At 47.8% G+C, this 18259-nt stretch overlaps 1 long non-coding RNA gene across 1 annotated transcript in view; it reads left to right on the top strand.

Moving 5' to 3' along the window:
• Positions 1-11335, top strand: part of LOC116356338 (uncharacterized) — a 33212-nt gene extending 21877 nt beyond the window's left edge. The window contains exons 2-3 of the long non-coding RNA XR_004204843.1: positions 8099-8149; positions 10925-11335. This is a non-coding gene — a long non-coding RNA (uncharacterized LOC116356338). The remainder of the gene's footprint in view (positions 1-8098; positions 8150-10924) is intronic.
• Positions 11336-18259: the final 6924 nt, after the last annotated feature.

Here is an 18259-nt window from a genome sequence, read left to right as displayed (position 1 = left end):
CCTCCAGAAGCTAACCAGCTAACTAGCTACAAGCTATTTAGTCATTGTTCGTTTTTTTTAACCTGGATAACACTCGCCAGTCCAGCTTCCCTTCCCCATCCACCGCTGCCCCCTGGACACTGATCTCTTGGCTACATAGCTGATGCACGCTGGACTGTCCATAAATCACGGTACTCCATTCTGCTTGTTTGTTTTATCTGTTGGCCCCGTTGCCTAGTCTACGCCATTTTACCTGCTGTTGTTGTGCTAGCTGATTAGCTGTTGTCTCACCTACTGTTTTAGCTAGCTTTCCCAATTCAACACCTGTGATTACTGTATGCCTCGCTGTATGTCTCTCTCAAATGTCAATATGCCTTGTATACTGTTGTTCAGGTTAGTTATCATTGTTTTAGTTCACAATGGAGCCCCTAGTTCCACTCTTCATACCCCTGATAACTCCTTTGTCCCACCTCCCACACATGCGGTGACCTCACCCATTACTACCAGCATGTCCAGAGATACAACCTCTCTCATCATCACCCAGTGCCTGGGCTTACCTCCGCTGTACCCGCACCCCACCATACCCCTGTCTGCGCATTATGCCCTGAATATATTCTACCATGCCCAGAAACCTGCTCCTCTTATTCTCTGTCCCCAACGCTCTAGGCGACCAGTTTTGATAGCCTTTAGCCGCACCCTCATACTACTCCTTCTCTGTTCCGCGGGTGATGTGGAGGTAAACCCAGGCCCTGCATGTCCCCAGGCACCCTCATTTGTTGACTTCTGTGTTCGAAAAAGCCTTGGTTTCATGCATGTCAACATCAGAAGCCTCCTCCCTAAGTTTGTCTTACTCACTGCTTTAGCACACTCTGCTAACCCTGATGTCCTTGCTGTGTCTGAATCCTGGCTCAGGAAGGCCACCAAAAATTCAGAGATTTCCATACCCAACTATAACATCTTCCGTCAAGATAGAACTGCCAAAGGGGGAGGAGTTGCAGTTTACTGCAGAGATAGCCTGCAAAGTAATGTCATACTTTCCAGGTCCATACCCAAACAGTTCGAACTACTAATTTTGAAAATTACTCTCTCCAGAAACAAGTCTCTCACGGTTGCCGCCTGCTACCGACCCCCCTCAGCTCCCAGCTGTGCCCTGGACACCATTTGTGAATTGATCGCCCCCCATCTAGCTTCAGAGTTTGTTCTGTTAGGTGACCTAAACTGGGATATGCTTAACACCCCGCCAGTCCTACAATCTAAGCTAGATGCCCTCAATCTCACACAAATCATCAAGGAACCCACCAGGTACAACCCTAACTCTGTAAACAAGGGCACCCTCATAGACGTCATCCTGACCAACTGGCCCTCCAAATACACCTCCGCTGTCTTCAACCAGGATCTCAGCGATCACTGCCTCATTGCCTGTATCCGCTACGGAGCCGCAGTCAAACGACCACCCCTCATCACTGTCAAACGATCCCTAAAACACTTCTGTGAGCAGGCCTTTCTAATCGACCTGGCCCGGGTATCCTGGAAGGACATTGACCTCATCCCGTCAGTTGAGGATGCCTGGTCATTCTTTAAAAGTAACTTCCTCACCATTTTAGATAAGCATGCTCCGTTCAAAAAATGCAGAACTAAGAACAGATACAGCCCTTGGTTCACCCCAGACCTTACTGCCCTCGACCAGCACAAAAACATCCTGTGGCGGACTGCAATAGCATCGAATAGTCCCCGTGATATGCAACTGTTCAGGGAAGTCCGGAACCAATACACGCAGTCAGTCAGGAAAGCTAAGGCCAGCTTCTTCAGGCAGAAGTTTGCATCCTGTAGCTCCAACTCCAAAAAGTTCTGGGACACTGTGAAGTCCATGGAGAACAAGAGCACCTCCTCCCAGCTGCCCACTGCACTGAGGCTAGGTAACACGGTCACCACTGATAAATCCATGATTATAGAAAACTTCAATAAGCATTTCTCAACGGCTGGCCATGCCTTCCGCCTGGCTACTTCAACCTCGGCCAACAGCTCCGCCCCCCCCGCAGCTCCTCGCCCAAGCCTCTCCAGGTTCTCCTTTACCCAAATCCAGATAGCAGATGTTCTGAAAGAGCTGCAAAACCTGGACCCGTACAAATCAGCTGGGCTTGACAATCTGGACCCTCTATTTCTGAAACTATCTGCCACCATTGTCGCAACCCCTATTACCAGCCTGTTCAACCTCTCTTTCATCTCGTCTGAGATCCCCAAGGATTGGAAAGCTGCCGCAGTCATCCCCCTCTTCAAAGGGGGAGACACCCTGGACCCAAACTGTTACAGACCTATATCCATCCTGCCCTGCCTATCTAAGGTCTTCGAAAGCCAAGTCAACAAACAGGTCACTGACCATCTCGAATCCCACCGTACCTTCTCCGCTGTGCAATCTGGTTTCCGAGCCGGTCATGGGTGCACCTCAGCCACACTCAAGGTACTAAACGACATCATAACCGCCATCGATAAAAGACAGTACTGTGCAGCCGTCTTCATCGACCTTGCCAAGGCTTTCGACTCTGTCAATCACCATATTCTTATCGGCAGACTCAGTAGCCTCGGTTTTTCGGATGACTGCCTTGCCTGGTTCACCAATTACTTTGCAGACAGAGTTCAGTGTGTCAAATCGGAGGGCATGCTGTCCGGTCCTCTGGCAGTCTCTATGGGGGTGCCACAGGGTTCAATTCTCGGGCCGACTCTTTTCTCTGTGTATATCAATGATGTTGCTCTTGCTGCGGGCGATTCCCTGATCCACCTCTACGCAGACGACACCATTCTATATACATTCGGCCCGTCTTTGGACACTGTGCTATCTAACCTCCAAACAAGCTTCAATGCCATACAACACTCCTTCCGTGGCCTCCAACTGCTCTTAAACGCTAGTAAAACCAAATGCATGCTTTTCAACCGGTCACTGCCTGCACCTGCATGCCCGACTAGCATCACCACCCTGGATGGTTCCGACCTAGAATATGTGGACGTCTATAAGTACCTAGGTGTCTGGCTAGACTGCAAACTCTCCTTCCAGACTCATATCAAACATCTCCAATCGAAAATCAAATCAAGAGTCGGCTTTCTATTCCGCAACAAAGCCTCCTTCACTCAAGCCGCCAAGCTTACCCTAGTAAAACTGACTATCCTACCGATCCTCGACTTCGGTGATGTCATCTACAAAATGGCTTCCAACACTCTACTCAGACTGCATCCAGTTTGCTATCACAGTGCCATCCGTTTTGTCACTAAAGCACCTTATACCACCCACCACTGCGACTTGTATGCTCTAGTCGGCTGGCCCTCGCTACATATTCGTCGCCAGACCCACTGGCTCCAGGTCATCTACAAGTCTATGCTAGGTAAAGCTCCGCCTTATCTCAGCTCACTGGTCACGATGGCAACACCCATCCGTAGCACGCGCTCCAGCAGGTGTATCTCACTGATCATCCCTAAAGCCAACACCTCATTTGGCCGCCTTTCGTTCCAGTACTCTGCTGCCTGTGACTGGAACGAATTGCAAAAATCGCTGAAGTTGGAGACTTTTATCTCCCTCACCAACTTCAAACATCAGCTATCTGAGCAGCTAACCGATCGCTGCAGCTGTACATAGTCTATTGGTAAATAGCCCACCCTTTTCACCTACCTCATCCCCATACTGTTTTTATTTATTTACTTTTCTGCTCTTCTGCACACCAATATCTCTACCTGTACATGACCATCTGATCTTTTATCACTCCAGTGTTAATCTGCAAAATTGTAATTATTTGCCTACCTCCTCATGCCTTTTGCACACATTGTATATAGACCCCCCCTTTGTTTTCTACTGTGTTATTGACTTTTTAATTGTTTACTCCATGTGTAACTCTTTGTTGTCTGCTCACACTGCTATGCTTTATCTTGGCCAGGTCGCAGTTGCAAATGAGAACTTGTTCTCAACTAGCCTACCTGGTTAAATAAAGGTGTTCTCAACTAGCCTACCTGGTTAAATAAAGGTGTTCTCAACTAGCCTACCTGGTTAAATAAAGGTGTTCTCAACTAGCCTACCTGGTTAAATAAAGGTGTTCTCAACTAGCCTACCTGGTTAAATAAAGGTGTTCTCAACTAGCCTACCTGGTTAAATAAAGGTGTTCTCAACTAGCCTACCTGGTTAAATAAAGGTGTTCTCAACTAGCCTACCTGGTTAAATAAAGGTGAAAAAAAAAAAATATATATAATAAATTACAAAAAATGAGTGTTGTTTACATAAAGGGAAACTAGTACAATATGATAGAATATAACTACTTCTGACTCAACATAACAGCCCTTATTAAGGTATATCTTTACCTCAGATCATAAAACATGACATTCTGGTAGTATATAAACTTGTTTCAAATGTACAGTATGTAAACAGGTTGATATTAAAGTAACTGCCCAGTGTTTACAGATTTCTTAGAAATATGACCTACAATTAATTACAATCAGAGTGAAATAGTTTTACTTCCAAATGTTCTTTATTAAGTATGTTAAAAAGCAGTTATTCTATGTTTGAATGGTGTGCAAGTACTCCAATAGCAGAATGATGTGGCCGTATACCAGTCATTACAAATATTCACGCAAGAAGAACGCTGATTGGCCAGCTCATCCTCCTCTAGACCGCTGATTAGCCAGCTCATCCTCCTCTAGACCGCTGATTGGCCAGCTCGTCCTCCTCTAGACCGCTGATTGGCCAGCTCGTCCTCCTCTAGACCGCTGATTGGCCAGCTCATCCTCCTCTAGAGGGCTGATTGGCCAGCTCATTCTCCTCTAGACCGCTGATTGGACAGCTCGTCCTCCTCTAGACCGCTGATTGGCCAGCTCATCCTCCTATGTAGTATTGCTTCTTACTGATTGAGGAAATAGCAGGGTTCGATACTGCGACCAAAACAGTCTGTCTTGGCAGTGCGACACACATTTTGAATTGGTCACAAGGGTGCCAGTGACATCATTTCTCGTCGCGTTAGTTTTTGTATCGCAATTTGCTTTTATTTTTTTATTATCGGGATTTATTCCATCTGGAATGTGCAATTGACCAAAAAAGGTTGTTTCTGAAAAGGAAACGACGATGATATCACAAAGGAAACAACGGCATGTGAATGGGTGTACAGTTTGTGTAGGGCCTATGTCTACCACTTTCTGTATCTGTTCGTGATGATAATGATAGGCTAACCGTTGTGGTCTACCGCAGTGTGTATCCGTTAGTGATGATATCACAATACCCCATAATGTCATCACAATACCCCATAATGACATCACAATACCTCATAATAATGACAAAGCAAACAGGTTTTTAGAAACATTTACTCATATTTATAAATCTGAAAACCCCACAAAAAAAGCTTAACAACCCCATTACATTTTCCCCCAAAGTTTTTAGAAGACAAAATATTAATTTGATGGTTTTATTATAGTTTGTTTTTCTGTTAAAGATAGTTTTAGTATTTTTATTTCAGTTTACAAAATTATTTTTTGTGTCATGGACAGTGCTTGTACCCATAGAAACAGACGTGGGTGTGGCCAGTTGGTGTCATGGACAGTGCTTGTACCCATAGAAACAGACGTGGGTGTGGCCAGTTTGTGTCATGGACAGTGCTTGTGTCCATAAAAACAGACGTGGGTGTGGCCAGTTTGTGTCATGGACAGTGCTTGTACCCATAGAAACCGACCTAGCCTATGTATGAACGTTTACAATGTAGGTGCACGGGTAAAGATACATTTTGGAGAACCAAGGTGACAGACATTGACACATTCAATATCGCCTTGCACACTCTGACCTGCATCTAGCTGATCTAGGGTGTAATCATTAGTCCAACAGTTGCAAACGAAAGTTTATATTTTAACAAATGTAGGTATGTTTATCCACGTTTCGTTAGATTGCTTCTTATTTAAGAAACATTTTTCAATAGGAACTGTGGAATGAATACACCCCCGATCACACACAAACAGAGTTGACTTTCATAGCAGCCACAAATAAACAGCATGATCACTTTTATCGCTCTACACACTCTCCTCTTCTCACCTTTTCCCTTCGCTTGTGAACTTCAGTGGAGAGCACATTAGCTGTCTGTGACCAGGCCAAAAACTGTGGCAGAGCTTGCAAACTATTACGGACTACAAAGGGAAGCCCAGACGCGAGCTGCCCGGTGACGTGAGCCTACCAGACAAGCTAAATTACTTCTATGAGGGCTTCGAGGCAAGCAACACTGAAGCATGCATGAGAGCACCAGCTGTTCTGGACGATCACGCTCTAGCCGATGTGAGTAAGACCTTTAAACAGGTCAACATTCACAAGGCCGCAGTGCCGGACTGATTACCAGGACGTATACTCAGATCATGTGCTGACCAACTGGCAAGTGTTTTCACAATCATTTTCTATCTGTCCCTGACCGAGTCTCTAATACCTACATGTTGCACAAATGAACTTTTAATAAGGCACACCTATTAATTGAAATACTTGCTGGATACCTGCTCCAGAGTGCTCAAGACCGGATTCAAAATGGTCAGTAATCTGTTTGTTAACTTGGCTTTCAAATACCTTATAAAGGCAGGGCAGGATGGATATAGGTCTGTAACAGTTTGGGTCTAGAGTATCACAGGGGCTCTTCGATGCTAATGCAGTACGCCACAGGATGTTTTTGTGCTGATCTGTTCCTGGTTCTAAATTTTTTTAATGGGACATGCGTAATTTAAGATGGTGAGGTTAGCACTTTTAATGAATACCCAGGCATCCGCTACTGACGGGTTGAGGTCAATATCCTTCCAGGATACCCAGGCCAGGTCGATTAGAAAGGCCCGCTGAAGTGTTTTAGGGAGTGTTTGACAGTGAAGAGGGGCACAGACCTGCATAGTATGACAGAACTCTGCAGGCTATCTCTGCAGTATATTGCAACTCCGCCCCCTTTGGCAGTTCTATCTTGTTGGAAAATGTTATAGTTAGGGATGTAAATTTCAGAATTTTTGGTGGTCTTCCTAAGCCAGGATTCAGACACAGCTAGAACATCCGGGTTGGCAGAGTGTGCTAAAGCAGTGAATAGAACAAACTTAGGGAGGAGGGTTCTAATGTTAACATGCATGAAACCAAGGCTTTTACGCCTGCAGAAGTCAACAAATGAGAGTGCCTGGGGAATGGGAGTGGAGCTAGGCACTGCAGGGCCTGGATTCACCTCCACATCACCAGAGGAACAGAGGAGAAGTCGGATAAGGGTACGGCTAAAGGCTATAACAACTGGTTGTCTAGTGCGTTCGGAACAGAGAGTAAAAGGAGCAGGTTTCTGGGCGTGTTAGAAAAGATTCAATGCATAATGTACAGACAAAGGTATGGTAGGATGTGAATACAGTGGAGGTAAACCTAGGCATTAAGTGACAATGAGAGAGGTATTATTTCTAGAGATACCATTTAAAGCAGGTGAGGTCACCGCATGTGTGGGAGGTGGAACAAAAGGGGTAGCTAAGGCATATTGAGCAGGACTAGAGGCTCTAAAGTGAAACAAGACAATCACTAACCAAAACATCAATGGACAAGGCATATTGACATTAGGGAGAGGTATGCGTAGCCGAGTGATCATGGGATCTAGTGAGTAGCTAGGCGACACGGTGATTCAGACAGCTAGTGGGCCGGGGATAGCAGAAGGGCCTCGACGGAGGAGTCAGTTGAAGCCCCCTCGGGCGGTTACGTTGGCAAACCAGTCGTGATGGATCGGCAGGGCCCAGTGTATTAAAAGGGTCCAGGCCAATTGGCAAAATAGATATTGTAGCCCAAGAAAATTGGCTGATGGAGCTCTTCAGCTAACTGTCCGATATGCTCTAGACAGCTAGCGTTCCGTGGCTAGCAGATGGGCATTCAGGGGACGTCGCGACGTAGGAGCCTGTTCAGAACCCCCTCGGGCGGAGGGGGTTCTCAACATAGAAAATTGAGAATCACCATCACAATTCTCTCTCTTTTCCACCACTGTACTATATGAGAGTTGTTAGTCAACAGATGGTTCAAAATGAATAAAATATAGAGGAGCCCTAGTGGGAAACAGGTTGGGAGAAAAACACTGTCATTTCATGTCAATCTCTTTTCTCCCTCTCTTTCTCTGGCTTCCAGGTGGATGTGTTAAAGCATGAATAACCTGGGACCTCCGATGAGGCAAGCCAAGTGAGTAGCACACACACACTAGGACGTGGAATTGCCATATATGTCTGCTACAGAGGGACAGAGCGAGAGCCTGCAGCAGAGGGACAGGGAGAGAGCCTGCAGCAGAGGGACAGCATGGGGACAGCAGAGGGACAGGGAGAGAGCCTGCAGCAGAGGGACAGGGAGAGAGCCTGCAGCAGAGGGACAGGGAGAGAGCCTGCAGCAGAGGGACAGGGAGAGAGCCTGCAGCAGAGGGACAGGGAGAGAGCCTGCAGCAGAGGGACAGGGAGAGAGCCTGCAGCAGAGGGACAGGGAGAGAGCCTGCAGCAGAGGGACAGGGAGAGAGCCTGCAGCAGAGGGACAGGGAGAGAGCCTGCAGCAGAGGGACAGCATGGGGACAGCAGAGGGACAGGGAGAGAGCCTGCAGCAGATGGACAGGGAGAGAGCCTGCAGCAGAGGGACAGGGAGAGAGCCTGCAGCAGAGGGACAGGGAGAGAGCCTGCAGCAGAGGGACAGCATGGGGACAGCAGAGGGACAGAGAGAGAGCCTGCAGCAGAGGGACAGGGAGAGAGCCTGCAGCAGAGGGACAGGGAGAGAGCCTGCAGCAGAGGGACAGGGAGAGAGCCTGCAGCAGAGGGACAGAGAGAGAGCCTGCAGCAGAGGGACAGCATGGGGACAGCAGAGGGACAGGGAGAGAGCCTGCAGCAGAGGGACAGGGAGAGAGCCTGCAGCAGAGGGACAGAGAGAGAGCCTGCAGCAGAGGGACAGGGAGAGAGCCTGCAGCAGAGGGACAGGGAGAGAGCCTGCAGCAGAGGGACAGGGAGAGAGCCTGCAGCAGAGGGACAGGGAGAGAGCCTGCAGCAGAGGGACAGAGAGAGAGCCTGCAGCAGAGGGACAGCATGGGGACAGCAGAGGGACAGGGAGAGAGCCTGCAGCAGAGGGACAGCATGGGGACAGCAGAGGGACAGGGAGAGAGCCTGCAGCAGAGGGACAGGGAGAGAGCCTGCAGCAGAGGGACAGGGAGAGAGCCTGCAGCAGAGGGACAGCATGGGGACAGCAGAGGGACAGGGAGAGAGCCTGCAGCAGAGGGACAGGGAGAGAGCCTGCAGCAGAGGGACAGAGAGAGAGCCTGCAGCAGAGGGACAGGGAGAGAGCCTGCAGCAGAGGGACAGCATGGGGACAGCAGAGGGACAGAGAGAGAGCCTGCAGCAGAGGGACAGAGAGAGAGCCTGCAGCAGAGGGACAGGGAGAGAGCCTGCAGCAGAGGGACAGCATGGGGACAGCAGAGGGACAGAGAGAGAGCCTGCAGCAGAGGGACAGGGAGAGAGCCTGCAGCAGAGGGACAGGGAGAGAGCCTGCAGCAGAGGGACAGAGAGAGAGCCTGCAGCAGAGGGACAGCATGGGGACAGCAGAGGGACAGAGAGAGAGCCTGCAGCAGAGGGACAGCATGGGGACAGCAGAGGGACAGGGAGAGAGCCTGCAGCAGAGGGACAGGGAGAGAGCCTGCAGCAGAGGGACAGGGAGAGAGCCTGCAGCAGAGGGACAGCATGGGGACAGCAGAGGGACAGGGAGAGAGCCTGCAGCAGAGGGACAGGGAGAGAGCCTGCAGCAGAGGGACAGGGAGAGAGCCTGCAGCAGAGGGACAGAGAGAGAGCCTGCAGCAGAGGGACAGGGAGAGAGCCTGCAGCAGAGGGACAGCATGGGGACAGCAGAGGGACAGAGAGAGAGCCTGCAGCAGAGGGACAGGGAGAGAGCCTGCAGCAGAGGGACAGGGAGAGAGCCTGCAGCAGAGGGACAGGGAGAGAGCCTGCAGCAGAGGGACAGGGAGAGAGCCTGCAGCAGAGGGACAGGGAGAGAGCCTGCAGCAGAGGGACAGCATGGGGACAGCAGAGGGACAGGGAGAGAGCCTGCAGCAGAGGGACAGGGAGAGAGCCTGCAGCAGAGGGACAGGGAGAGAGCCTGCAGCAGAGGGACAGCATGGGGACAGCAGAGGGACAGAGAGAGAGCCTGCAGCAAAGGGACAGCATGGGGACAGCAGAGGGACAGAGAGAGAGCCTGCAGCAGAGGGACAGCATGGGGACAGCAGAGGGACAGGGAGAGAGCCTGCAGCAGAGGGACAGGGAGAGAGCCTGCAGCAGAGGGACAGGGAGAGAGCCTGCAGCAGAGGGACAGGGAGAGAGCCTGCAGCAGAGGGACAGGGAGAGAGCCTGCAGCAGAGGGACAGCATGGGGACAGCAGAGGGACAGAGAGAGAGCCTGCAGCAGAGGGACAGCATGGGGACAGCAGAGGGACAGAGAGAGAGCCTGCAGCAGAGGGACAGGGAGAGAGCCTGCAGCAGAGGGACAGTAGACTAGGGATCTAGTAGACTAGGGCTCTAGTAGACTAGGGGTCTAGGGGCCTCTCTCTCTCCTTCTTTGTCTGTACCCCCCTCTCTCTCTCTCCCTCTCTCTTCCTCTGTCTTGCACTCTCTCTCTCCAAAGTCCACTCCCACACTTCCCCTCTCTCTCTCTCCAAGTCCCCTCCCACACTTCCCCCCTCTCTCTCCAAGTCCCCCCCCCCCCCCCCTGCTCTCTCTGGGCCATCTGGTCAGTATATCAGACAGTCTTCCAGTGCTGTCCATTCTGCTAGCTGGGACACTCTCTGGCTGTATCAGACTGATAAGGAATAGATGGTGTTTGTAGCACATTGTGATACTGATATTAGGAAGAGCTGGAGAAACAAGTTTGAAGCGATGAAGGGCAGACAACGTACCCCTGGTAACTCCTCATCCTCCTTCTGCTCTTCCTCTCTCTGCAGTGGGGTGGCCAGATCTGACAGCAAGATGGGCGCCAAGGCTCTATACGGTAAGATATGGACCGGAGCATGTTTGTGTGCACGTGTGTTTATGCTAAGATATGGAGGGGTTTACTATGTCGTGTGTGTGTGTGTGTGTGTGTGTGTGTGTGTGTGTGTGTGTGTGTGTGTGTGTGTGTGCGCGTGTGCGTGTGTGTTTTATGATAAGTGTATTTATACTATAGTTACTCATCAGTATGTGATCTTACCTGTGGCCTTAGCATTAATATGAGAGTATGAGTCAAATACCTGGTAAGGGTTTGGTTTGGAACAGATTCCAGAAATGTCCTTTTATCAAATCAAATCAAATCAAATGTATTTATATAGCCCTTCGTACATCAGCTGATATCTCAAAGTGCTGTACAGAAACCCAGCCTAAAACCCCAAACAGCAAGCAATGCAGGTGTAGAAGCACGGTGGCTAGGAAAAACTCCCTAGAAAGGCCAAAACCTAGGAAGAAACCCCCTAGAAAGGCCAAAACCTAGGAAGAAACCTAGAGAGGAACCAGGCTATGTGGGGTGGCCAGTCCTCTTCTGGCTGTGCCGGGTGGAGATTATAACATAACATGGCCAAGATGTTCAAATGTTCATAAATGACCAGCATGGTCGAATAATAATAATAAGGCAGAACAGTTGAAACTGGAGCAGCAGCACAGTCAGGTGGAAGTTGAAACTGGAGCAGCAGCATGGCCAGGTGGACTGGGGACAGCAAGGAGTCATCATGTCAGGTAGTCCTGGGGCATGGTCCTAGGGCTCAGGTCAGTTGAAACTGGAACAGCAGCATGGCCAGGTGGACTGTGGACAGCAAGGAGTCATCATGTCAGGTAGTCCTGGGGCATGGTCCTAGGGCTCAGGTCCTCCGAGAGAGAGAGAGAAAGAAAGAGAGAAGGAGAGAATTAGAGAACGCACACTTAGATTCACACAGGACACCGAATAGGACAGGAGAAGTACTCCAGATATAACAAACTGACCCCAGCCCCCCGACACATAAACTACTGCAGCATAAATACTGGAGGCTATTAGTTCATTAAGTATTTATAAGATTACTGATTGTTAATGATTTAAATTGCCGCCCAAAAAAATCTCCATTAAAAACTGTGTAAATGTACAGATCTACCCAGCATTGTTGAGTGGAATCATAAGAATGGTCCATCCACTAACTAGATAACTGTCAGGAAGCCCTGGCTCTTCGACCAGACCAGACCTGAACTGTCAGGAAGCCCTGGCTGTTCTATCAGACCAGACCAGACCAGAACTGAACTATCAGGAAGCCCCGGCTGTTCTACCAGACCACACCAGACCTGAACTGTCAGGAAGCCCTGGCAGTGCAGCTCAGTGCTAGAGGCGTCACTACAGACCCTGGTTCAATTCTAAGATGTATCACAACCATCCATGATTGGGAGTCCCAAAGGGTGATGCACAATTGGCCCAGCGTCGTCCGGGTTTGGCCGGGGTTGTAAATACGAATTTGTTCTTAACTGACTTTCCAAATCGTGTCCAATCATTTGAAGTCATGACAGATTGATCAAGAATGATCAATAGAAACAGGATGCCCCTTGACCTTAATTTAGAGTCTCATAGCAAAAGGGTCTGACTACTTTTTCTGTTTTAACTTTTTATACATTTGCAAAAATGTCTAAAAACATGTTTTCACTTTGTCATCGTAGGGTATTGTGATGTCATCGTGGGGTATTGTGATGTCATCGTGGGGTATTGTGATGTCATCGTAGGGTATTGTGATGTCATCGTAGGGTATTGTGATGTCATCGTGGGGTATTGTGATGTCATCGTAGGGTATTGTGATGTCATCGTGGGGTATTGTGATGTCATCGTAGGGTATTGTGATGTCATCGTAGGGTATTGTGATGTCATCGTAGGGTATTGTGATGTCATTATGGGGTATTGTGATGTCATCTTGGGGTATTGTGATGTCATTATGGGGTATTGTGATGTCATCGTGGGGTATTGTGTGTCGATTGATGAGGGAAAACATTTTAGAATAAGGCCGTAATGTGTCCAGGTGTATGAATAATTTCTGAATGCTCTGTATACAAATACATTATAAATATATAAAAATATTTCTGTATATCTACAGAAATAAGACAGATCCTGCTTGTTGCCTGTGCTTGTTTAATAGCCAACTGATTCCCTGAGCACCAACAACCACAACATGTCGGATTAAATAATTTCACAAATTCGTCTGTTTCTAATCTTTGCTTGTAACCACGGTTTATTCCCCCTCTCATTAGCCTCTCTGGGATTACGTGTAAGGTATTTAGTGTTGTTTACACTGTTCCGTTATAATATTGTAATGCAACAGCACTTGTTGGTCACATCGTACTGTAGGACACGCAGCTCTCACTTCTATACACTTCCTCTTCTGCTTCTACTTCTTAATGTTATTATCGTTATAATCATCAGTCATGTCGTTATCATTATGTTTAGTATAGTATCCTTGTATAACCAGCTGTAGGCCTGAAAGAGCTTCCTGTGTAGCTTCTGTTAATACAGTAACTTAGGCCTATATTTCAATATATACAGTAGGCTACTGCATTAATCATTCATTCATGTCATCACACAGCATACCAGTGATTCATGTCATCACACAGCATACCAGTGATTCATGTAATCACACAGCATACCAGTGATTCATGTCATCACACAGCATACCAGTGATTCATGTCATCACACAGCATACCAGTGATTCATGTCATCACACAGCATACCAGTGATTCGTGTCATCACACAGCATACCAGTGATTCGTGTCATCACACAGCATACCAGCGATTCGTGTCATCACACAGCATACCAGCGATTCGTGTCATCACACAGCATACCAGCGATTCGTGTCATCACACAGCATACCAGCGATTCGTGTCATCACACAGCATACCAGCGATTCGTGTCATCACACAGCATACCAGCGATTCGTGTCATCACACAGCATACCAGCGATTCGTGTCATCACACAGCATACCAGTGATTCATGTCATCACACAGCATACCAGTGATTCATGTCATCACACAGCATACCAGCGATTCATGTCATCACACAGCATACCAGCGATTCATGTCATCACACAGCATACCAGTGATTCATGTCATCACACAGCATACCAGTGATTCATGTCATCACACAGCATACCAGTGATTCATGTCATCACACAGCATACCAGTGATTCATGTCATCACACAGCATACCAGTGATTCACGGTTGCCTGCTACTTCTTTTCTGTATTAAAGGCTGTACAAAAAATAAAAGCCTATTCTACATTTATTTTCGCTGTTCCAAACGGTCCCGGGGGAAAAGACTGTGTTCTAACATGATCTATTTGTCGTAACGCGGAGCTCTGGTCTCTTGGTCTACAGTTTTACCACGAGTTACGGACTTCCCCTTTCCCGTCTGAGCAACCAGTAAACATTCCCCGTTTTTTGAGTTTCTTTTTCTTGTCCTCCTCATCCATTTTTTCTGTCACAGGTTAGGGTGTTGGAGTTGGTTTTCCAACCAATTTATTCATGTGATTATATGCTATAGAAACTAACCGGTGCCCCCGCACATTGACTCTGTACCGGTACCCCCTGTATATAGCCTCCACGTTGACTCTGTACCGTAATACCCTGTATATAGCCTCCACATTGACTCTGTACCGGTACCCCCTGTATATAGCCTCCACATTGACTCTGTACCGGTATCCCCTGTATATAGCCTCCACGTTGACTCTGTACCGTAATACCCTGTATATAGCCTCCACATTGACTCTGTACCGTAATACCCTGTATATAGCCTCCACATTGACTCTGTACCGTAATACCCTGTATATAGCCTCCACATTAACTCTGTACCGTAATACCCTGTATATAGCCTCCACGTTGACTCTGTACCGGTACACCGTGTATATAGCCTCCACACTGACTCTCTTCCGGTACCCCCTGTATATAGCCTCCACATCGACTCTGTACCGGTACCCCCTGTATATAGCCTCCACATTGACTCTGTACCGGTACCCCCTGTATATAGCCTCCACATTGACTCTGTACCGGTACTCCCTGTATATAGCCTCCACATTGACTCTGTACCAGTACCCCCTGTATATAGCCTCCACATTGACTCTGTACCGGTACCCCCTGTATATAGCCTCCACATTGACTCTGTACAGTAACACCCTGTATATAGCCTCCACATTGACTCTGTACCGTAATACCCTGTATATAGCCTCCACATTGACTCTGTACCGTAATACCCTGTATATAGCCTCCACATTGACTCTGTACCGGTACCCCCTGTATATAGCCTCCACATTGACTCTGTACCGTAACACCCTGTATATAGCCTCCACATTGACTCTGTACCGTAACACCCTGTATATAGCCTCCACATTGACTCTGTACCGTAATACCCTGTATATAGCCTCCACATTGACTCTGTACCGGTACCCCCTGTATATAGCCTCCACATTGACTCTGTACCGGTACCCCCTGTATATAGCCTCCACATTGACTCTGTACCGTAACACCCTGTATATAGCCTCCACATTGACTCTGTACCGTAATACCCTGGATATAGCCTCCACATTGACTCTGTACCGTAATACCCTGTATATAGCCTCCACATTGACTCTGTACCGTGATACCCTGTATATAGCCTCCACATTGACTCTGTACCGTAACACCCTGTATATAGCCTCCACATTGACTCTGTACCGTAACACCCTGCATATAGCCTCCACATTGACTCTGTACCGTAATACCCTGTATATAGCCTCCACAATGACTCTGTACCGGTACTCCCTGTATATAGCCTCCACATTGACTCTGTACCGGTACCCTCTGTATATAGCCTCCACATTGACTCTGTACCGTAACACCCTGTATATTACCTCCACATTGACTCTGTACCGGTACCCCCTGTATATAGCCTCCACATTGACTCTGTACCGGTACCCTCTGTATATAGCCTCCACATTGACTCTGTACCGTAACACCCTGTATATAGCCTCCACATTGACTCTGTACCGGTACCCCCTGTATATAGCCTCCACATTGACTCTGTACCGTAATACCCTGTATATAGCCTCCACATTGACTCTGTACCGTAACACCCTGCATATAGCCTCCACATTGACTCTGTACCGTAATACCCTGTATATAGCCTCCACATTGACTCTGTACCGTAACACCCTGTATATAGCCTCCACATTGACTCTGTACCGTAACACCCTGTATATAGCCTCCACATTGACTCTGTACCGTAATACCCTGTATATAGCCTCCACGTTGACTCTGTACCGTAATACCCTGTATATAGCCTCCACGTTGACTCTGTACCGTAATACCCTGTATATAGTCTCCACGTTGACTTTGTACCGTAATACCCTCTATATAGCCTCAACGTTGACTCTGTACCGTAATACCCTGTATATAGCCTCCACATTGACTCTGTACCGTAATACCCTGTATATAGCCTCCACATTGACTCTTTACCGTAATACCCTGTATATAGCCTCCACATTGACTCTGTACCGTAATACCCTGTATATAGCCTCCACATTGACTCTGTACCGTAATACCCTGTATATAGCCTCCACATTGACTCTGTACCGGTACCCTCTGTATATAGCCTCCACATTGACTCTGTACCGTAACACCCTGTATATAGCCTCCACATTGACTCTGTACCGGTACCCCCCTGTATATAGCCTCCACATTGACTCTGTACCGTAATACCCTGTATATAGCCTCCACATTGACTCTGTACCGTAACACCCTGTATATAGCCTCCACATTGACTCTGTACCGTAACACCCTGTATATAGCCTCCACATTGACTCTGTACCGTAACACCCTGTATATAGCCTCCACATTGACTCTGTACCGTAATACCCTGTATATAGCCTCCACGTTGACTCTGTACCGTAATACCCTGTATATAGCCTCCACGTTGACTCTGTACCGTAATACCCTGTATATAGTCTCCACGTTGACTTTGTACCGTAATACCCTCTATATAGCCTCAACGTTGACTCTGTACCGTAATACCCTGTATATAGCCTCCACATTGACTCTGTACCGTAATACCCTGTATATAGCCTCCACATTGACTCTGTACCGTAATACCCTGTATATAGCCTCCACATTGACTCTGTACCGTAATACCCTGTATATAGCCTCCACATTGACTCTGTACCGTAATACCCTGTATATAGCCTCCACATTGACTCTGTACCGTAATACCCTGTATATAGCCTCCACGTTGACTCTGTACCGTAATACCCTGTATATAGCCTCCACGTTGACTCTGTACCGTAATACCCTGTATATAGCCTCCACGTTGACTCTGTACCGTAATACCCTGTATATAGCCTCCACGTTGACTCTGTACCGTAATACCCTGTATATAGCCTCCACATTGACTCTGTACCGTAATACCCTGTATATAGCCTCCACATTGACTCTGTACCGTAATACCCTGTATATAGCCTCCACATTGACTCTGTACCGTAATACCCTGTATATAGCCTCCACATTGACTCTGTACCGTAATACCCTGTATATAGCCTCCACATTGACTCTGTACCGTAATACCCTGTATATAGCCTCCACGTTGACTCTGTACCGTAATACCCTGTATATAGCCTCCACGTTGACTCTGTACCGTAATACCCTGTATATAGCCTCCACGTTGACTCTGTACCGTAATACCCTGTATATAGCCTCCACATTGACTCTGTACCGTAATACCCTGTATATAGCCTCCACATTGACTCTGTACCGTAATACCCTGTATATAGCCTCCACATTGACTCTGTACCGTAACACCCTGTATATAGCCTCCACATTGACTCTGTACCGTAACACCCTGTATATAGCCTCCACATTGACTCTGTACCGTAATACCCTGTATATAGTCTCCACATTGACTCTGTACCGTAATACCCTGTATATAGCCTCCACATTGACTCTGTACCGTAATACCCTGTATATAGCCTCCACACTGACTCTGTACCGTAATACCCTGTATATAGCCTCCACATTGACTCTGTACCGTAATACCCTGTATATAGCCTCCACATTGACTCTGTACCGTAATACCCTGTATATAGCCTCCACATTGACTCTGTACCGTAATACCCTGTATATAGCCTCCACATTGACTCTGTACCGTAATACCCTGTATATAGCCTCCACATTGACTCTGTACCGTAATACCCTGTATATAGCCTCCACATTGACTCTGTACCGTAATACCCTGTATATAGCCTCCACATTGACTCTGTACCGTAATACCCTGTATATAGCCTC

This window comes from Oncorhynchus kisutch, linkage group LG22 (assembly GCF_002021735.2).
Source record: "Oncorhynchus kisutch isolate 150728-3 linkage group LG22, Okis_V2, whole genome shotgun sequence".
Taxonomy (NCBI): domain Eukaryota; kingdom Metazoa; phylum Chordata; class Actinopteri; order Salmoniformes; family Salmonidae; genus Oncorhynchus; species Oncorhynchus kisutch.
The sequence above is the reverse complement of the archived record's forward strand: the minus strand, read 5'-3'. Positions and strand labels throughout refer to the sequence as shown.